The sequence below is a fragment of the Aedes albopictus genome, chromosome 3 (assembly GCF_035046485.1).
Source record: "Aedes albopictus strain Foshan chromosome 3, AalbF5, whole genome shotgun sequence".
Taxonomy (NCBI): domain Eukaryota; kingdom Metazoa; phylum Arthropoda; class Insecta; order Diptera; family Culicidae; genus Aedes; species Aedes albopictus.
In genome coordinates this window covers 443,823,610-443,847,099 of record NC_085138.1, presented here as the reverse complement: position 1 = coordinate 443,847,099, position 23,490 = coordinate 443,823,610, and positions in this window count along the sequence as shown.

The window sequence follows — 23,490 nt, the reverse complement described above, 5'->3', positions numbered from 1 at the left end:
AATTCAAGGTACAAATGTGTCTCCAATTGTGCGGAATATCAGACTTCATTATATTCGCCAAAAAGTATAACTGGTGATATAAACTGACTACTGAAGAAAGAAACGAATGATGATTAGCTTGAATGGCTGAATAATTGCCACAGATGATTCTAATACCGCACCAAATGGAGGATTCCTGTCAGTGTCAGCGGTGGGGGTGGTCGTTTGTCTGTCCAGCCTGCTGGCAGTAGCTTTGTTTCTCGCTCTCGTGGTTGGTTGGCCGCGCCGTTATTGTCGTCGGTTGCCATCCGGTCGGTGTGGATCAGTTTCACCCCCCGGGGGAAGGCTCTAATTACCGTCACCTAGGTGAGGGCCGCCGCTGCCGTTGCTTTTACTGCGCCGATTATGGGCTTCGCACATCTTCATTATTATTATTTCTATTTCGTGTTATTATTTCTACCGTGGCGTCTGACCGACATAATTCTTCGCGCAGGCTGCCTCACCTTCTCGTTATTAAAAGGTGTGCTGAGTGGTGGTCCGTTTTTGTTTTATGGCTCCTTTATTACAACTTTGTTAGAAAAAAAAAAACGCGCCATTAAAGTTTTTTTTCCAGAAGAATGTTGGACTCTTCTTGTGAAAGTATATATAGCTTTCGGGAAGCAGTTTTTCACCGTTCATAGAAACATCGAAGCCTATCAAGTGCATGATGGACAAAAACAGAACGCAACTGTACTCGAAATGAATTTTAATTACCTTCCCGTAGATGCACGGGAACGGTGTGTAAAAGAAGACCCAAGTTAACGGATAGCTGCTACCGGGTGGTCAGTGGCTGTTGTTTTCGCACGCATCTCATCTACCACCACCGCACCGGTCAGGGGCGGACGATTTCCGTTTTATTGCTAGATGCCTCCAGGGGTTACCGTGCAGCTTTATGGCCAAAGGTTAGGTTAGTGCAAGCCTGGAATTGTTTTGTTTGGTAATTGCGTGTTTATGCCCAGGTGTGAGAGCAACCTGTCTCCTGTTTGCTATGATTATTTCGCTCCAGGTTTCCAGTTTCATGGCAAACGAGATGCGGCTCCATGGAAACCCATTTCTTTCTTTCATTCAGACCAGTAGGCGGAAACTAGCCGCTCCCATGGAGACGAATGGTTGTCGATGGTGATCGTTGATGGCTTATGACACGGTTGGTCGAGTTGATTGCTATAATCAATATATGAATCAACTTTTGTGTATCAATAGGTATGTTTGCTCTGAACTGATGCTACTAATTATTTACCCAATGGTAAGAGCATCCTGCTGAGCATTCAACTAGTAGAAATATGCAATCTGTTCCGGTGGACATGACACAATCAAACGTTGAAATGGGTACATAGTTGGATGACGAATCGTACCATTTGGGCAGAGGCAAGGGCAGGGGTCCTAGGACAATTTCTAACAGTTACACAACTAGATGATGCACCTATCTTACCATGAACAAAGAAAAGTGTCAATTAGTAGAAAATTGCCTGACTTACAGTGGGAAACGTGCATATCAATCCTTGCCCAAATGGACCCACACCTTATATTACACAAATAACTATCTAAGAACCCTTATTAACCCACCTAGCGGTAAGGCGCCGTCCATAAATTACGTAACGCTCTAGGGGGAGGGGGGGAGTATGATCAAGCGTTACGGTCCATACAAAATTTTTAGGATTTTCATACAAAAAAGCGTTACGAAGGGGGGAGGGGGGGGGGTCAAAAAATGTCGATTTTAGCGTTACGTAATAAATGGATGCTGCCTAATGGCGCCTATCTCGTGCGTCCGAAAACACATTTCAACAAAACTCAAGTGACATGTTGATAAATAACGCATTTGCATACGTTAAACGAAAAAAAAAACAAAAATGGCACCCGAAATCATATCGTTTATATAGTAGCTTTGATGTTTGAGCCTCAAACTCGTAAGAAAAAGCCGCCATCTTAAATTTTGAGCCACCATTTTGGATTTAAGTCCGCCATCTTGGACCCAGACTTTTTCCGCATACCAGATATACCCATATTGCATTATTTTAAGGCCTAAAACTCTATTATACATCCGCCATCTTGAATTTGGAACCGCCATATTGGATTTTAGATCGCCATCTTGGATATTCTGGTCGCCATTCTTGGACTTCGAACATCTTCTTTATACCAAATAAACCTACATTGCATGGTTGTAGGGCCTAAGCCTCCATTAAACAGTCGCCATCTTGAATTTTAGACCTCCATCTTGGATATTCTGGTCGCCATTTTTGAACTCCGGTCAAGGGGAGTAGTTGAATAGTCAAGGGGAACAGTTGTGCTAAGAAATGTATGGTCTACTCATGTTTTTCTTCACTGTAACGGCATAATTCTTTCACGATTGTGTCTGTTGCACCTTATTATAATACGAGTATCTTTATTTGTTGCTATTTGGGTGTCTACTGGCATACAAATGGACCCAGTGTATTTTGAAGTAAGGGGCGTAATATCTGTAAATCTTAGGATATTTTTATTGTAGCGAATGATCGTGATCTACGCTACTCTTAGAACCTCAGAGTGCATTTCTGATAACTTAGCAACATTCACTTGGTGATCTAGATCATCCAAACTGTTCTGGAGTTAAGACCTTCAAGCTCTACAAGCTCTACACTTGTATCTCTTTACTTTATAGCGCAGTTTCGAGTTCGAAAGGAATCGCTCAAGAAACTTCTTGAGTGATTCCTGGCAGAAACTTTCTTCGGTGACTGCCCTTTGAACTGTCATTTCGTTACTGCGTACTGCGATCGAAGAAAAACCGGTTTCTTGAGCGATTCTGGCAAGGAATTTCCCATGCATCAAGATAGGCTGAGAAATTCCTTCTGATCTGCAAACAGCGCTTATGGATGTAATTCTTCCACGTTTACCTCTGTTGTATCTCATAATATGTTGAGTATTTCTTTGTGTTCCTTGTGCATCCACTGACATACAAATGATCTTTATGGTATTTGGAAGTGTCGGAAAATACCCAAGAACTCCTCTAGGCGTTCCTCGGAAATTCCTCCAGGAGTCCCTCAGAATTTCATCGAGATGTTCTCCAGAAATACTTCTACGAGTTTTTAGGGAATCTCTCAGGACTTCCCGTGGAATTCTTCAGAGGATTCCCAGCAGTTTCTCGAAAATTTCATCAGGAGGTATGCTGGAATTCTTCCAAAAGTTCCTCAGGAATTCCTCCGAAAATTCCCCGAGGATTCCACGCAAGTCCCCTAGAATTCTTCCAAGAATCCCACCAAGAATTTCAAAAACTCCTATTGGACCTTCCCTAAGAATTTCACCAAAGAGCCCTCTAAGATTTCTGCCAATAATCCCTTCAGGAATTTCGCCTGAATTTCCTCCAGGGATTTTTCAAGAAATTCCATCAAAAATTAATTTAAAAAATCTTCCAGAAGTTCCTTTATGAATACCTCCTAGATTCTTCAGGAAACCTCCAGAAATTCCTCAAGAAAATACTCCCGGGACAACTCTAGGGATTCCACCGAGAAAAACTGCAAGGATGTCTCCAAGAATTGCTCCGAGTCTTCTTCCAAGAATTCCTACAATATTTCTCAAGGAAATACTTCAAGAATTCCTCCAAAACTTCATCCAAAAATTCCTCCAGGAATTTCTCCAGATATTCCTTCAAGAATCCGTCCAGGAATTTTTCCAGAAATTCTTTTAAGAAGTTCAACAGGAACTCTAATAAGAATTTCTCCAAGAGCTTTCTCCAATATTTATGTCAAAATTCCTCCAAGAATCCGTCCCGGAATTTTGCCAGGGATTCCTTTATAAATTTCTCTGGAAATTCCTTCAGCGATTTTCAATAAATACCTTCAGAAATTCCTCCTGAAATGCCTATAGGAATACCTCCAGAAATTCCTCCAAGAATTCCTTCGGGAAATCCTCCAGAAATTCGTCCAGGAATTTCTTCAAGACATCCACCATAAAACCCTTCAACAATCCATTCTTGAATTCCTCCATGAATTCCTTCAACAATATCTCCAAGAATCTCTCTAGGAATTTCTTCAGGAATTCCTTGAAGATTTTTTTCAGGAATTCCTCCAATAATTCCTACAAGAATACTTCCAGGAATTTCTTCAAGAATTTCTTGAAGAAATGTCTGGAGAATATCCTGGAGGTACTCCACTGCAAGAATCCATGCAGTAATTTTTGAAGGAATTTTTAAAGAATTTCCCAGGGAAATTCCTCGAGGAATTCTTAAGAATTTCCAGGAAATTTTGAAGTTATGTTTTTCATTTTTTTTTTGTAGAAATTCCAGGAGTATTTAATGAAGTATTTCCTGTAAGAATTCATGGAGTAATTCATGCGAGTAATTCCGAATTCACGTTAGGTTTTTCCCGCAAGAACTGGAATTGAAGGAATTTCTGGAGAAATTCCAGTAGTAATTCCTTCAGCAATTCCTATAGGAATTCCTGCAGTTATTCCTGGAGGAATTCCTAGAATATTTTTTGAAGGAATTCCTGAGGTGTTTCCCGGAACAATTCCTATCTAGGATGATTTCCTGTAGTAATTCCAGGGGGAATTCGTAGATTAGCTCCAAGAAAAATTCCTGGAGTAATTCTTGAAGGAACTCCTGGAGTATTTGCTGGAGGAATTTCTGAAATATTCCTGGAGTATGTCCAGGAAGAATTCCTGGAGGAATCCCTGGAGGAATGACTGATAGAACTCTTGAAAGACTTTAAGGAGGAATCCCTGTTGGAATTGCTGGAGGTATACTGGGATAATTTTGTGGAGGAATTCCTGGAGGAACTCCTGGAAATATTTATGGAGGACACCGCGGAGGAATTTCTAAAGGAATCCCTTGATGAATTCATAGATAAATCAGTAGTTATTCCAAAAGAAATTCCTGGAGGAATTTCTGGAAAAAATAACCGGGAAGATTACCCGGAAAAATTCTCTGGAGAAATTCCTGAAGTATTCCCTGGAAAAATTTCTGGAGGAAACTCTGGAGGAATCCCTGGAAGAATTTCTGGAAGAATCCCTTGAATACTGAAGAAATCCCTAGATTAGTTGTTGGTGGAAAACTTGGATGAATTACTGAAGGAGCGGATAGGAATTCCTGGTGGAATACCTGAATGAATTTCTTGATGAGTCCATGGAGGTATTCCTGAAGGAATCCTTTAAGGAATCCCTGGAAGAATTTCTACAGAAATCGCTGGAGGAATCCTTGGAGAAATTCCTAGGAAAATTCCTGGAGGAATCCCTGCAAAACTTCCTGGAGGAATCCCAGGAGAAATTTCTGGAGGAACTCTTGAGCAAATTTCCTTGAGAAGTTTTAAGGGAATGCCTGGCGACATCTTTGGGAGACTCCCGTGGATTCCTCGGGGAATTTCTGGAGGAATCCCCGAGGAACTCCTGCAGGATTTTTCGAAAAGTTCTTGAAATAATTCCTGAGGAACTCCTGAAGGAATTCCAGCATAGCTCCTGATGAAATTTTTGAGAAACTGCTGGAAAACTCCTGAAGAAATTCGCGGGAAGTCCTGAGGCATTCCCTAGGAACTCGTAGATGTTCTCGGAGAACATCACGATGAACTTCTGAGGGACTTCTGGAGGAATTTCAGAGGATCGCCTAGAGGAATTCTTGGGTAATTTCCGACACTTCCAAATACCATAAAGATCATTTGTATGTCAGTGGATGCACAAGGAACACAAAGAAATCCTCTACATATTATGAGATACAACAGAGGTTATCGTGGAAGAATAACATCGATAAAGCAAAGAAATACAAGAGTAGAGCTAGAAGGTCTTAATTCCAGAATAGTTTGAATGACCTAGATCACCAAGTAAATGTTACTTAGTTATCAGAATTGTACTCTGTGGTTCTAAGAGTAGCGTAGATTATATTCCGCGAGCATTCGCTACAATAAAAATATCCTAAGATTTACAGATATTGCGACCCATACCTACTTCAAAACACATTGGGTCCATTTGTATGCCAGCAGACACCCAAATAACAACAACTAGAGATACTCGTAATAACAGACACAATCGTGAAAGAATTATGCCGTTAGAGTGAAGAAAAACTGAGATGTAGTTAAAAAATAACGGCGCAGCCGAAAGTTTTCACTTCTGAAAGCGTTTTATACTGAAATTTCGTTCCTCAAATTGTGACTTTTGAGGCTAGCGGTTGGGGGTTTGGTAGTGGTTAACCCTAAACAAATTAAATAGAATAAATTTTTTTTTAGTTACATCATGGCCCCCTGGACTGGCTTCACGGTCCCCCAGGGGGCCGCGGACCACCGGTTGGAAACCCGTGTTTTAGAGCCTAAACCTCCATTAAACAGCCGCCATCTTGAATTTGGAGCCGCCATCTTTAATTTTAGACCGCCATTTTGGATACTCTGGTTGCCATTTTTGGACTCCAGACCTCTTCCCCATAACAAATGTACTCATATTGCATGGTTTTAGGGCTTAAAACACCATTAAACAACCACCATCTTGAATTTGGAGTCGTCATCTTGGATTTTAAACCGCCATCTTGGATGTTCTGGTCGCCATGGACCCCGCACATCTTCCTCATACCAAATATACCCATATTGCATGGTTTTAGAGCCTAAAACTCCATTAAGCAGCCGCCATCCTGAAATTGGACCCGCCATCTTGAATTTGGAGACGCCAACTTGGATTTTAGATCGCCATCTTGGATATTGTAATGAGCACATTGACATCGTCGCCAAATTCAAATCATCTCTCATCAAATCCAGCTTCAGAGAACAAAGCATGAAGCCATTACTTCTCCGTTAGCTGCGGCATCCAATGTTATGGAGAGAACGTACACCCGGAAAAAGAGAATGAACACTGAACAGTTTAAGTTTACCTATCGTTTGAATCAGATATTGTATTGCTTTTGATTAAAGTTCCAATTTAAATAAAAATAATAGTTCGTGATGAATTCAACATTAAATGCACGTTGCAATATTCTGATCACCATTCTTGGATTCCGGACATCTTCCCCATACAAAATACATATCCCATATTGCATGGTTTTAGGGCCAAAAACACTATTATTGGGTTTTAGACTACCATAATCGCCATTCTTCTGATCGCCATTCTTGGATTCCGGACATATTTCCCATACATAATATACCCCATTATACAGCCGCCATCTTGATTTTTTGGCCGACATCGTGGAATTTCCGGTCTCCAGTGTCGATTTCTGCAGCAAATTTGTCAACCATGCTATACACGGAGACGAATTTCGTTCGTTTGAAACAAAAATATTCATGTTTATTCGGTAAACTGATAATGTTTTTAAAACTAAAATTTTAATTTTTAAAACTAATTCTATTACATATTGATTTCTGAAATACCAATTGAGGAGCCCCCCGTTCCACCGTCGAAAACATAAACAAAAACTCACAAGTTCCAGCTGCCACTCCAAACAAGATTTCCTCCTGCAAAAAAATCATGTTTCACCAGAAGTTTCCTCGAAATCCCGTTGTATTCGGGAGTGTATGTTATCTACATTTTGTTGGCATTGGAAATGCCACGCGGGAGGTGTTTTTTTCAGCGAAGAAAACGAAATTTAATGGGAAAACAAATATTTCCGCCAACCTGCCGCAAAAAAAAATTACATTTGTTTCTAACATAACCTGTCAGAAGATGCATGTTTGTTTCAAACATGGATTGCATTCGCTTCAAATGTGACGTTCGTTTTGCTCCAAACAGTTTTATTTCAATTGCATGAACAAATTGACAATTCATTTGAATTTACCTCAAATATTTTTGATTTTACCATATTTTTTTCTGCGTGTAAAGGTTATACAAAATTGCCGCAGTTTGATGTGTCACATGACTCACATGATGGGGCTTGGTTCAGTTTTATACAGGCCAGTTCTACTGGTTCTAATCCGGATCACTGAAATGCCTATAACTCTGGAACGCATCGACCGATCCGGTCAATTTTTAATAGCAATCAATGCGGTAAAATTCCGGTTCGATTCGAGCTATAATCCGAGGAATCAGCCAATGGGAAGTGTTTTAAAACTGAGTAAACTTTTTTTGTTCACACATACATACATACACACATACAGACATCATCTCAATCCGTCGAATTGAGTTGATTGGTATATGCGACTTGACCCTCAGAGCCTTCTATCGAAAATTCATTTTTAAGTGAACATATAGCCTTTCAGTACACTTTGGTGTACGAGAAAGGCAATAATGCAATTCATGTAAAAAGAAAAGAGAAAGAAACATTTGCTGACAGTTTCTTATGAATCCTGCAAAAGTTAAACACTATGATTATAGACTCGTTAATCACAGTTCAGAAAGCATAGCTTGGTCCCCCCCCTATCTGGTACATTACAGTCAAAATTCCACCAACAAAAAGTTAATCGTTCGGAATCTGAAATGTAAATTACAATTTCCAACATTCCATCACACTATGCACACATTTAGCTCTTCAGTCGCTCATTTCTCGGTTTCCAAGCATATACATATAATGGAAATAGTTTACATTGGGGTTGTGGCATTGTGTTACTGACAACAATGCGTGCGAGCAAGCGGAATGATGATCATGAGACGAGGAAAACTTCTTGCGAAACGTACATGAATGATGATATCCAACTCTCTGGCGGTGGTGGTGGTGGTGCGATGTCTAATCCTCCAGACATCAAGAGATTCACCAGATAAACAGCATTGCTGTCATTCCGTGGCGTGGCCTCTTGTGCTCTCGAAGCTTTTAGTTTTCGTTAATTTTACACGAGCGTAGAATTACTGATGGGTATTCGCCGAACCTGCAGAATAGGGTTTATTCCATCCGCTTGTGGTTGTTCACAGTAAGTAGGAATTACACAATAGGAGCTGATGCACAATGAAAGGACATGAGCGTGTGTAGGTTAGGCAGAAGAAAAAAAATGGGAAAAGACTGGAAAAGTCCTTTTTTCTTGAGACAAAAGACATTTGTCGAGTTGTACAAGCGTATAGGTCTGTTTGCAATAATCGATTCGTGATCGTTGTCAAATGTCATTTCCGAACACATATTCACTTATTTTCAGTGCTTGAATCCGAGTGAATATGAAAAATCAGTTATTAGCGCCAACCATCACTACGAATGAACACGAACAGGGAGCAAAGAGAAACCGAACCAACCGCGACCACTACATATTCCTCATCGGTTGGCTGATGAAGCAAACTGACTCAAAACCTTTCGTTTTCACCAGGCTTGACAGAAACTCCCTCGCGAGAAAATGAGGAAGCGATTTTGGCGATTTTCTGAGGAGTGAAAATAAAACTCAGAAATCACAACGCAAATCCTCAACAGCAACGAGCGCGAGCTTGCCGCACAGCTAGGAGTTCATCCAACACTCATAATTAGTTGTTGTGTTTCTCACGTCCACTCACACTCAAAAAGCTCTCGCGAGCTCCACTCCCATACAAAGAAAGACTCTCGGGGCGAAAATCACACTCAAAAACCCGAAATAATCATCGGCTCTTTTTTCGTTCCCCTCTTCCTCGCTCAATTTTTATTGCCTCTCTGTTTGGGCTTCGTTCGCTCCCTCGCGGCGAGGCAAAAGCAAAACACCGCTCTAGAGCATGTTGCAAAACTCTTTTGATTTCGAGGAGGATTATCAAGCCTGGTTTTCACTTGTTGCGGCGAGGCTGATGATGCGTAAATGATTCAGTGGATTTATTTTTTGCTCAAAACTTGTAAAAACAATCATTTTTTCCGTAAGAGAACGATGGACGTGACTATAACCTATTTATCTGAATCGTCGTTCCTCACTCTCACTCATAATTTTTATTGCTCCCGCTCGCACTTGCTTCACTGCCGTGTGCAGCATAGTTGTCCCATGTTACATTTTGTCGATTTTGACTTTTTTTCGCCAAACGGTCTATTTTTACGTATTCTTTTAGAAACTGCCCTCGGTTAGTACACTTTGTTCGGAAAATCTATAAAAACAACATCAAGTCAATTTGTCCCATGTTCATTTTTGTCATCATAAGCTGTCCCATGTTCCAATTTTCAGCATAAGCTGTCCCATGTTCAATTTTCCAGCATAAGCTGTCCCATGTTCTATTTTGCAGCATAAGCTGTCCCATGTTTTTTTTTCTCAGCTTTTAAAGCTAAATTGGAGTAAGCTATGAGTAACCAGTGGAGGGTGTAATCAGTAACCAGTCCAAAGAAGGCGACCAGAATATCCAAGATGGCGGTCTACAATCCAAGATGGCGGCTCAAAATTCAAGATGGCGACTGTTTAATGGAGTTTTAGGCTCTAAACCATGCAATCTATATATATAAAAGTCAATGTATGTATGTTTGTATGTTAAATTGTATGTTAATGTGTATGTAAATTTGTATGTTTGTTTATTTGTTTGTTAAAGAGGTGGTTATAAGGGTATTGGAATTCAAGATGGCGGCTTAGGTTCCAAGATGGCGGTCAAAACGTCAGAGTGCTTGCTATTTAACGGTGAATCTGTTACGGATACTATGCAATATGGGTATCTATCGATCGGGTTTGATGAGTAGAAGTCAAAAATCAATATCCGACCCCATTTTGAAATCCAAGATGGCGGACCATAATCTAAGATAGCGGTCACGGAATGGTGTTTTGAGCAATGTTTCCATGAAATATGGGTATCTATCGATCGGACTTGATAAGTAGAACTCAAAAATGGATATTTGACACCATTTTGAAATCCAAGATGGCGGACCATAATCCAAGATGGCGGCCACGGATTGGTGTTTTGAGCTATGATACCATGCAATATGGGTATCTATCGATCGGACTTGATGAGTAGATGTTAAAAATCGATATTTGACGCCATTTTGAAATCCAAGATGGCAGACCATAATCCAATATGGCGGCCATGTAATGGTGGTATGAGCTATGATACCATGCAATATGGGTATCTATCGATCGGACTTAATGAGTAGAACTTAATAATCGATATTTAACGCCATTTTGAAATCCAAGATGGCGGACCATAATCCAAGATGGCGGCCATGTAATGGTGGTATGAGCTATGATACCATGCAATATGGGTATCTATCGATCGGACTTGATGAGTAGAATTCAAAAATCGATTTTTGACGCCATTTTGAAATCCAAGATGGCGGACCATCATCCAAAATGGCGGCCACGGTATGGTGTTTTGAGCTATGATGCCATGAAAAATGGATATCTATCGATCGGATTTGATGAGTAGAAGTCAAAAATCGATATTTGCGCCATTTTGAAATCCAAGATGGCGGACCATAATCCATGATGGCGGCCATGGAATGGTGTTTTGAGCTATGATACCATGCAATATGAGGATCTATCGATTGGACTTGATGAGTATATGTTAAAAATTGATATTTGACGCCATTTTGAAACCCAAGATGGCGCACCATAATCCAATATGGTGGCCATGTAATGGTGGTATGAGCTATGATACCATGCAATATGGGTATCTATCGATCGGACTTAATGAGTAGAACTTAATAATCGATATTTAACGCCATTTTGAAATCCAAGATGGCGGACCATAATCCAAGATGGCGGCCATGTAATGGTGGTATGAGCTATGATACCATGCAATATGGGTATCTATCGATCGGACTTGATGAGTAGAATTCAAAAATCGATTTTTGACGCCATTTTGAAATCCAAGATGGCGGACCATCATCCAAAATGGCGGCCACGGTATGGTGTTTTGAGCTATGATGCCATGAAAAATGGATATCTATCGATCGGATTTGATGAGTAGAAGTCAAAAATCGATATTTGCGCCATTTTGAAATCCAAGATGGCGGACCATAATCCATGATGGCGGCCATGGAATGGTGTTTTGAGCTATGATACCATGCAATATGAGGATCTATCGATTGGACTTGATGAGTATATGTTAAAAATTGATATTTGACGCCATTTTGAAACCCAAGATGGCGCACCATAATCCAATATGGCGGCCATGTAATGGTGGTATGAGCTATGATACCATGCAATATGGGTATCTATCGATCGGACTTGATGAGTAGAACTCAAAAATCGATATTTGACGCCATTTTGAAATCCAAGATGGTGGACCATAATCCAAGATGGCGGCCACGGAATGGTGTTTTGAGCTATGATACCATGCAATATGAGGATCTATCGATTGGACTTGATGAGTATATGTTAAAAATTGATATTTGACGCCATTTTGAAACCCAAGATGGCGCACCATAATCCAATATGGTGGCCATGTAATGGTGGTATGAGCTATGATACCATGCAATATGGGTATCTATCGATCGGACTTGATGAGTAGAACTCAAAAATCGATATTTGACGCCATTTTGAAACCCAAGATGGCGCACCATAATCCAATATGGCGGCCATGTAATGGTGGTATGAGCTATGATACCATGCAATATGGGTATCTATCGATCGGACTTGATGAGTAGAACTCAAAAATCGATATTTGACGCCATTTTGAAATCCAAGATGGCGAATTATCATCCAAGACGGCGGCCACGGAATGGTGTTTTGAGCTATGATACCATGCAATATGGGTATCTATCGATCGGACTTGATGAGTAGAACTCAAAAATCGATATTTGACGCCATTTTGAAATCCAAGATGGTGGACCATAATCCAAGATGGCGGCCACGGAATGGTGTTTTGAGCTATGATACCATGCAATATGAGGATCTATCGATTGGACTTGATGAGTATATGTTAAAAATTGATATTTGACGCCATTTTGAAACCCAAGATGGCGCACCATAATCCAATATGGTGGCCATGTAATGGTGGTATGAGCTATGATACCATGCAATATGGGTATCTATCGATCGGACTTGATGAGTAGAACTCAAAAATCGATATTTGACGCCATTTTGAAACCCAAGATGGCGCACCATAATCCAATATGGCGGCCATGTAATGGTGGTATGAGCTATGATACCATGCAATATGGGTATCTATCGATCGGACTTGATGAGTAGAATTCAAAAATCGATTTTTGACGCCATTTTGAAATCCAAGATGGCGGACCATCATCCAAAATGGCGGCCACGGTATGGTGTTTTGAGCTATGATGCCATGAAAAATGGATATCTATCGATCGGATTTGATGAGTAGAAGTCAAAAATCGATATTTGCGCCATTTTGAAATCCAAGATGGCGGACCATAATCCATGATGGCGGCCATGGAATGGTGTTTTGAGCTATGATACCATGCAATATGAGGATCTATCGATTGGACTTGATGAGTATATGTTAAAAATTGATATTTGACGCCATTTTGAAACCCAAGATGGCGCACCATAATCCAATATGGCGGCCATGTAATGGTGGTATGAGCTATGATACCATGCAATATGGGTATCTATCGATCGGACTTGATGAGTAGAACTCAAAAATCGATATTTGACGCCATTTTGAAATCCAAGATGGTGGACCATAATCCAAGATGGCGGCCACGGAATGGTGTTTTGAGCTATGATACCATGCAATATGAGGATCTATCGATTGGACTTGATGAGTATATGTTAAAAATTGATATTTGACGCCATTTTGAAACCCAAGATGGCGCACCATAATCCAATATGGTGGCCATGTAATGGTGGTATGAGCTATGATACCATGCAATATGGGTATCTATCGATCGGACTTGATGAGTAGAACTCAAAAATCGATATTTGACGCCATTTTGAAACCCAAGATGGCGCACCATAATCCAATATGGCGGCCATGTAATGGTGGTATGAGCTATGATACCATGCAATATGGGTATCTATCGATCGGACTTGATGAGTAGAACTCAAAAATCGATATTTGACGCCATTTTGAAATCCAAGATGGCGAATTATCATCCAAGACGGCGGCCACGGAATGGTGTTTTGAGCTATGATACCATGCAATATGGGTATTTATCGATCGGACTTGATAAGTAGAACTCAAAAATCGATTTTTGACGGCATTTTGAAATCCAAGATGGCGGCCACGGAATGGTGTTAAGAGCTATGATACCATGAAATATGGGTATCTATCAATTGGACTCGATGGGTAGAAGTCGAAAATCGATATATGACGCCGTTTTGAAATCCAAGATGGCGGATTACAATTCAATATGGCGGTGGAATGGTGGTACAAGCTATGATACAACAGTCGAACCTCCATGAGTCGATGTTCCTTGACTCGATATCGACTCATGGAGGTAAATTTTTCCATACTGAATTTTTTTTTTGATTGCTATGATGGTCCCTTCAAACGGCTTCCTAAAGAATATCGTAGGACTTGGAAAGATATACGAAGCCTATTTGAAATTCAAGATGGTGGACCATAATCCAAGATGGCGGCCGTAATTTCAATGCTGACATCCGATAACATTTTGTAATACATGCGATGCTGCTGTATAATAAAGGTTTTCATCGATCGGGTTTGATGCGAAGAACATAAATCGATATCCGATGAGGTTTGGAACACTAAGATGGTGAACCGAAATCGGTAACGGTTGCTCAACATCATTTTAAAATCTTAAAAGGAAGAAAACTATCCCAAAGAAGTATGTAGTAGTTTTACCCATGTTATCATGCAATATTAATATTTTTTTGATCAAAATGTTTTGAAATAACAAACCAGTACTGGATCAGATTACAAATACATATTTTATGTGGAATAGTCGATATTTACTTATGTTTATGGGTTCTTCAACAATAAAAAAAAACATTTTTATTGTTTCTTCTACCACTTTACATCATTCAATTTGATTTTTATTTAAAAACGTTTTGTAACACTTTTACATAATTTAGTTTTGATTTTTAATTTATAAACTTTTTCTAACACTATTACATCAGTAAGTCTTGACTTTTAATTTATAAACTTTTTGGGTGGGTTAGGGGTGTTGAAAAATCGTGAAAATTCCCTTACGTAATAAATGGATAGCCCCTTACAGTAGGTACTTCGTCCAGAAGCGACCAAATGGAAACTACCCCCCTCAATATCGACCTAATCAACTCAAAATTAGTTTTCCGCACGCACCTCTAAGTTGGGTGGATTAAACTTACTTTATGGTACTTTCTTTCTCCGTGTATGCAATGTGATACCAGTGACGTCATACTCGATTGGCTGTAGTGGTAATCACGTCTAAATGTGTTAGTGTCAGCTGAATATATGTGGTTGTGCAATGTCATGTAAAAGCTGTTTATGTTTTCCCCACGATAACCTTAAAATTACACGCGTCGATTGTTTACATCGTTTTCTTCTTTCGGATAGTTTGTATGGACGCTGCAATGCGTTTCAGAAGTGGATGGGTGAAAAACATTTAGGGTCGGATAGTAGATCGCGCCCGAAACTAGAAAACTATGAAAAAATCTATTGATACGGGTTGATTTTTTAGGTTATCGTGGGGAAAACATAAACAGCGTTTACACGGCATTGTATATGTTAGTGTGCGTACGCCAAAACGTCACTCATCTCTATACACTGGGAAAAAAATCTTCATTCCTTCTATGTACCCGGGACATGGATATTTGCAATGGGGGTAAATCAATGCTTTCCATTGGTGCGACTCATACATTTCAGGAAGATCCGTATTTCTGCGACTCATACAATTTGCAGCACATACTTTTCATACGTTAATTTCCCTGCAATGGCGGGTATTAGCTGTATATGCTTCGGATGTGGTTCGGCACTAGGATATTTGCCATTAAGTATGAGTCGATTTTTCTGAGTGTACGATACCGAACGCTGCAGACATTTTATTCGCCAGACGTTAGGTGTGCACAGCACAGTGTATTGGCGTCGGACATCGATTTTCAACATCTGTTCGGCGAGCCCGTTCTGGAAATATCCATATTGCGTGGGATTCCATGGATTTGCAGAAACCGGAAGCCGCCATCTTGGATTTCAAAATGGCGTCGGACATCGATTTTCAACATCTGCTTGTCGAACCCGTTCCGGAAATATCCATATTGCGTGGGTTTCCATGGATTTCCAGAAACCGGAAGCCGCCATCTTGGATTTCAAAATGGCGTTGGACATCGATTTTCAACATCTGCTCGGCGAGCCCGTTCTGGAAATATCCATATTGCGTGGGATTCCATGGATTTGCAGAAACCGGAAGCCGCCATCTTGGATTTCAAAATGGCGTCGGACATCGATTTTCAACATCTGCTTGTCGTGCCCGTTCCGGAAATATCCATATTGCGTGGGATTCCATGGATTTGCAGAAACCGGAAGCCGCCATCTTGGATTTCAAAATTGCGTCGGACATCGATTTACAACATCAACTCGTCGAGCCCGGTTCGATAATACTCACATGGATTTTTAAAAATTATTTTGGCAACTTCATGAAATGGTACGTTTCACCCCTCCCTCCCCAAAGTCCTCCAGAAATCCTAACAATACTACATGAATTCCAAAAATTCGCCGGGAATGCCGAGAATGTCTGTGTGAATCCTGGACATTCTCCGGGAATCCTGATAACATCCAACATAAGACAGCTTATGCTGAAAAATTCGACATGGGACAGCCTATGCTGAAAACTGAAACATGGGACAGCTTATGCTGAAAATCTCGCATGACATGGGACAGCTTATGCCGATAAAATCCCGAAATTTGCTAGATTTATCGGCATTACAGTCCCACCAGAGTTTTTATTTAAAAAGTTAAAGTAAATTTAATACCTATGAAATTTTTGGTTCATACTTCAATGATAAATACCAATTCTAACGCTCTCCTGATGAATTCACTTTGATTTTTTATTACACTTGTTCGTAGAGAGGGAAACAAGGCTGGAACTTAAAACGCGTTTTTCTCGGTTTGCTGTTTTGTAACATGGGACAACTATGCTGCACACGGCAGTTCAGAAGCATGCTAGCCAATGAAGGCATACAGCTACCGCTTTGGGTGCAAAAGCACCGAAAAAAAGGCAAATTTTGATTCGTCTGATATTAAACGCTTCACTTTTCAAGCGCTGCTTATTTTGATGATGATGTATACATGTTTGTGGATATGTATCTGCTTGGCAAAACTGGGATCAGAAGCATCTCGTGAGAAATTGGCGTCCTTTAGTTCGCTTGATCGTTCACACTGTGCCGCTGCCGGTGGTGTATTGGATACCGCTGTTGAAAGTCAATCAATTATCGGAATGGATGGAGCAATTGTTAACACCGTCCAATTTCGGTTTCCGGCGTTTGGTCCACGACCATCGTGGGCTGAAATCGCAACGTTTGTGAAGCAGCTGGACGTCGATTTGACTACTATGGAATCAGCCTACAAGACGTCCAACGGAAGATCAAGTAGAAACAGCAAGGGAAGAAGTGGAGTTGCAGCCTGTTACAGAGAAAGAACTACGACGGAAAGCAGCCATAGAGCAACTGACTGAAGTGGCGAAGGCCTTCGGAGAAGCAATGAATAAGCAGAACGCAAGTCAGCGGCGAGCCCAGTTTGCGTCGTCAGGATCAGGATCCAAGGAGCATTCACGTCCTAAGAAGTTGTGCGCCCGGCGAACAAACTACTGATATTTTTTATTTGTAATTAGAATAATTTAAAAATTGTTCATTGAGATTATTGGCTCTGCAGAGTTTTTCATTAAACATTTGAGCCTTCCAAATAAAGCTAGTGAAAAAAAAAGAAATTGGCGTATCTGCGCACCAATATAGAAAACATCTTACATTCAATCACCAACTCAAAAAAACTTATGTATGAAAAACAATATTGCTGTGTGCAATTGGGTTCTTTAGGGGTATCCGGATTATTTCATAATCGGATTCTCCGCTCCAAAATTGGTCTAAATCCAAAATTTTATAAATTTTGGAGTCCGGGAACTATTTTTAAAATGCATTTAAAGTTTGTATGGGGAAATTTTTTTGTTCGGGTCAAACTGTCGTTTTATCGATTGAACTGTCATTCTATCCACGAAAATAAAAACTGTTTTGTTAATTTGACCATCAAAACAAAGGTATTGGAATCCAATAAAATCTCGTAATACTCAGAAAAATGAGCTCTTTCGATTAGGTTATAGAAATTAGCAATATTTTATTCATTAAACAACCCAATTGAAACGAAATGCGATAAGATATTCTAACAAGTAACCCGATGTCAACAACAGCATTTGGATCCTAGGTTGACAATGGATGCTAGGTTGTCTTTGGTATCACTGTGTTACCGCGTTTGGGAACCGTTTTCACCTTGAACGCACACAGCTAATGATTCCGCTTTAAAATTATTTGAGCAGTTTGCGGATGGAAAGTAAGGAAAAAAAGTGTAATATCGGTAACACCAAATGAAGCTGTGACTTTTCCGAGAGGAAAAATAGTCCGTTTTAAATATTTTTCCGTCAAAAAAATTGCGTTACTCCCCATACTGAAATCTGTTGTCAAAATTATAACAACAACATATTTAAATACCCAGGCAAGAAATTTCCGAAAACGTCAATTAAGAGACCCACCAACACACCCAGAGGGAACTCTGGAAGGCATTCCCAACTGTCAGAAAACCGTATCGCAGGCCATTCAAAGTGAAATTTAATGGAGTATTTCCATCTGGGTGAAAATCTCTTTGCGCGTTTCGTTCGGTTCTACGGTGCGGTCTTTTGACAGTTCGAAATAACATTTAGGATATTTCAACGTTCTTCTATCTGATAAAAATGAAAAGATTTCTAATTTATAATGTGCTAGATGGTGTAAATCCAAAGAGAAGAATTTTCATGCGTTCAGTGCGGACAAGCCTGCCTGGAAGAACCCTTACAAGTTTTTCCTTGACGAATCCCCAAATGGAACTCGTTGAGAAAATCCCTGCAGAAATATCCACTGAAATCTTCAGAGTAAGTCCCTGGAGAAATCCCCAAAGGAACTTCAGTTGAAATTCCAGAGGGAACTTCTGCAGAAATTACCTGAAGACACTTCCATTGAAATCCCGAAATGGAACTTCTGTAACAATCTCCAGGAGCAAATCTTGGGAAATTTTTCTGAGCGCACTTTTATTGAAACCCACAGAAGGAGATCCAGGATGAATCTCCCGATGTAATTTCTACAAAAATCCTCAAAGGATGAAGAAATTTTGGAAGAATCCCTGGAAGGAAATTCTGCGGAAAACTCCAAAAGTAATACCTGTGGGAATTTCCATTGAAATCTAAAAATGACATTCCTGTACCAATACTCAAGATATCCCCAGAGTGAACTTCTTAAGTAGCACCCAGGAGCACTCCAGGGAGATATCCCAGAAGACTCTTTTATCGAATGAACTCCAGGATAAATTCCCAGATGAAACTCCTAGAAGATACTTAGAGCGATCTCCTGGATAAATTTTCCGAAAAAACTTCTATTGAAATCCCCAGAAGAAACTTCTGAAAAACAACTACTCGATGAATCCTCAAAGGGAAGTCCTGGAGAAATTTCCCGCATAAACTTCCATTGAATTATCCTCCTCCAACTCCTAGAGGAATTTCAAGGATCTCCTGAAAGATTCTCCAAAGGAAACTCCTGTAGGAATCCCCAAAGGGAACGTCTGGATGAATCCCATGGCCTATACATACTTCCAGGAATTTCTCCAAGAGTTCTTACTTAGTATTCTTCCAGAAGTTCAGAGATACCTCTAGGGAATCCTTGTGGAGTATTCTTTCAGGATTCCCCAGTAGAAATTCTAGGAGAAACCCCATTGTCAACTCCTGGAAGAATACAGTGAGAAATTCCTGAAGGAATCTCCAGAGAGAACTTCTGGACGAATTCCCAGAGGTGACTCCTGAAGAAACCCTAGAGAGAACTTTTGAAAAAAAAAAATCGCTATAGGAACTTCTGTCGAATCTCTAGAGGAAACTCCACATGTCAAAAAATACCACATGTCAAAAAGTTTGATGGAGCCCCCTTACATTTCGTTCTATATGACACCACGATGCTCCGGAAAAATTTTCAGCTCAATCCGTTAACATTTGGGCGGTGCTTAACTCATTTGAAGTTTGCATTGGAGTTTATACGGGAAAATGTCGTTTTTTCTTGCATTTGAGAACACTAGGGGCACTATTTTTACTTAAACCACAAAATCGATTTTATAGTACTATAGTCTTATATGTACCGGAAAACTTTTTCGAAGACTGCAAAGTCAACTGAAGCTTGTAAGCATAGATATTACGTGCAGACCATCTGGTGGTGCTTAACATTCAACATGTAAAGGAATAACAATAGCAATAAAATCTCGTTGAATGGGCACGTACTGTCTGAGCTATAGCTTTTTTCGCAAGTGTCTGTTCACGTTGCGGTCTTCGACAAAGTTTTTCGGCATATCCTAGGCTATATTTCTATAGGATTGAATAGAAATTAGAATCCATTCAGAAAAAAATGCAGAAAACGATGTTTTGCCATATAAACTCCCATGCAAACTTTGAATAAGTTTAGCACCGCACAAGTGTTAACGGATTTAGCTGAAAATTTGACTAGAGCATCGTGACGTCATATAAAACGAAATGAGAAGGGTGCCCATCGAACTTTTTAACATGTGTTTTTTCCATACAAGCTTGAGCCACCCTACTCTAGAAAGAATCCTTCCGGGGGAAGGAACTTCTTCCAGAAGTTCTCCATTGCGAACCCCTGGCGAAATTCCCTGCAGAAACTAATATTGGAATCTTTAGGAGGAATTCCTTGAGGAATTTCCAAATAAAACTCATAAAGGAATCCTCTGAGGGAAACCCTAGTGAAATTCCTTGAGGGAACTTCGGCAGGAATTGGCTTCTTTAACGGTGTTGAGATAATGCGATATTCTGAATCTGCATGTAAAACTGAGCCGAAATCCAAATTTTCATGAGTTTTGGAGCCCGGGAACCTATTTAAAAATCAATTTGAAGTTTGTATGGGAGCGATTTGTCGAATCACCCCTCGTCGCAGTTTGTACTGGGCGGAGCTATCAAACAGTTGCCCAGCTGTCAAATGGTGATTTCAAAAAATCTCTTTGAAATTGATTTTAGGTACTAAAATAAGGTTCTAAAAATCTGAAAAAAATCATAGTGGCTCAGAAAAAGGTGCTCTTTCGTATAAAATCAAAAAATCAATACATTTTTCATAATTTAAAACCCCAATTCCCAGAGAAAATTCCTGGAGGAATCCCTACACGTGAAACTCGATGAATACAGCGCAACGAGTAACTTTCACGCATCGACCGAAAAGACAAAAGAATTTTCACGCACATTTGTGTAACACCGGATCAGCACATTTTTTTGTGTTGGTCCAGTCGTACACAAATATGAGTAAAAAATCCTTTGTCTTTTTGATCGCTGCGTGAAAATTACTCGTGCGCTGTGTTGTTTCATTTAAGGGTGCAGTGGGAAGTTCTGGAAAAATCCCTATAGGAAACGCATGAAAGAATACGCCTGGATGAATCCTCAGAGGTTTTTCCTGGAGGAATCCAAAATGGACACTCCAGGAGTATCCCTGCAGAAACTTCCATTGAAATCTTCAGAGGAATCTCCTGCAGAAATTCCCAAAGGGATCTCTTGGATATATTTTCAAAGGGAACTCCTGTAGGAATCCCCAGAGGGAACTCCTGGAGATATCTCCTGAGGGAATTCCGGAAAAGTTTCCTGGAGGCACTTCAAATGAAATCCCCGAAAGGATCCTGGAGAAATCCACTCCTGAAGGCACTTTCATTGAAACCCAGAAGGTGGAGATCCTAGAAGAATTTTCCAAAGGGATCTTCTGGATACATTTCCATAAAATCCCGAGAAGGAACTTCTGAAAGGATAACTCTTGGAGGAATACCCACAATTAATGGGAAAATTCTGAAAAGAAGCTTTCTTTCAAATCTCAAAAAAAAAAAGTTCTGGAGCAATCCTCAAGATATCCAGAGGCATTTCTAGGTGGAACCTCCAGACTTTAGCAAGAACTCCCAAAGGTAACTCCTGGGAAAACCCAACAGGAACTTCCATTGACATTTCAAGTTAAAACTCTTGAAAGAAAATTCAAGAAAGAATCCCCAAAGGGAACTCCTGGAGAAATTCCCTGCAAATTTTCAGAGAAAACTCCTTGAGACGTTCCCAGAAAGAACACCGAGAGGAATTCTCAGAGACATATGTTGGAGGAATCTCCAGAGCGAACTTCATTTAAACCCCCAGTAAGTACTACAGGAGGAATCTCTAGATCATCTTAATACGCAGAGATAATTTCTGAAAAATATCCAGAAAGAGCTTTTGGAGAAATCCTCGAAGACAGCTCCAGGAGAAATCCGCAGAAGTGATTACTGGGGAAACTCTAGTAGGAACTTCCATTGAAATCTATAGAAGCAATTTCGGGAGCAATCCTCAAGAGATCTCCAGATGGAACACCTGGAAGAATCCCCAGAGGGAATTCTGGAAAAATTTCCCTGCAAAAACTGCCATTGAAATCTTTAGAGGGAACTGCTGGAGAAATGTCCTGAAGGAATTTGCATTTAAATCTTTAAACAGGAATCGCTAGAGGAAAATCCTAGAAAAAATCCCCAGATGTAGGTCTTGGAGGAACCCCCTGAAGAAATTCCGAGAGGAACTTCCAGAATCAAATCCAGGAGGAATCCCGAGAGGGAGCTCCTGGAGAAACTCACTGAAGTCACTTCCAGTGAACTGCCCAAAAGGAACACCTGGAGGAGTTTTTTTGAAGAGCCTCTCACAGAAAACCTCCCAACTAACAATTGCAAGTCACAAACAAGCAAGCTTGCTGAATTGTTGCTTAATAATGGTAATGATAGCTGAACTAAAATTATGCTCTACACATTACTGTTTAAATGATTTTTCAATTGAGAAAGTAGTCAATGTTCGACTTTCCTCATCGGTATCAACAATGATAAATTAAAACACTTTTCAAAAGTTTAACAAGGAATTTATTCGACAAGCATTGATTTCTTAACAAAAGAGTTTAACAAAACATTTATCTGCATCTTATTAAGCTGATGTATCGATAAGCATATGCTCCTGAACAATGTGCTTTTCACTTGTCAAATAAACGCCTTCAGCCCGTCATAGTTTGACTCGGAACTTTGTTCGGATAATGGGATAAATCATGGCTAAAACTGTTTAGACAACCAAGTTATTAAAGAATCAATATTTTAAACGAATCACATAACATAAAACAGAATAGAATTGTTTATGTAGCTTAACATTGAGTGCCAAGAGACGTAATCAACGTAAAAATGAGGCATTTATTTTTTTATTATTTGTCTGTAACAAGATATTTTGTACCTTGATTATTACATTTTTTATCTTCCGCGGCAGTTCGATTGTACGAGACGCTAAGATCGATGCATTTGGCATTTGCTGTCGTGTTTACTGAATATTGTTCCCACAGTCACCTAGATAACCAAACAACATTCAGAAATCGACACATTTCAAGTATCCCTAAACATCCTTATGCACTATTTATCGAACATAATATAAAGATTCCAAGACAAAAGCATAAATAAAAAATGCTTAACGGATCTTCGACTGAGCATGAGTAGATTACCTGAACAGATGCTGTGAATGCACCATGTCCAAGTCCATACCGCACCACATATTGTCATACATTTTTAAAGATCGACATTTAATAATAAAAATAAAAA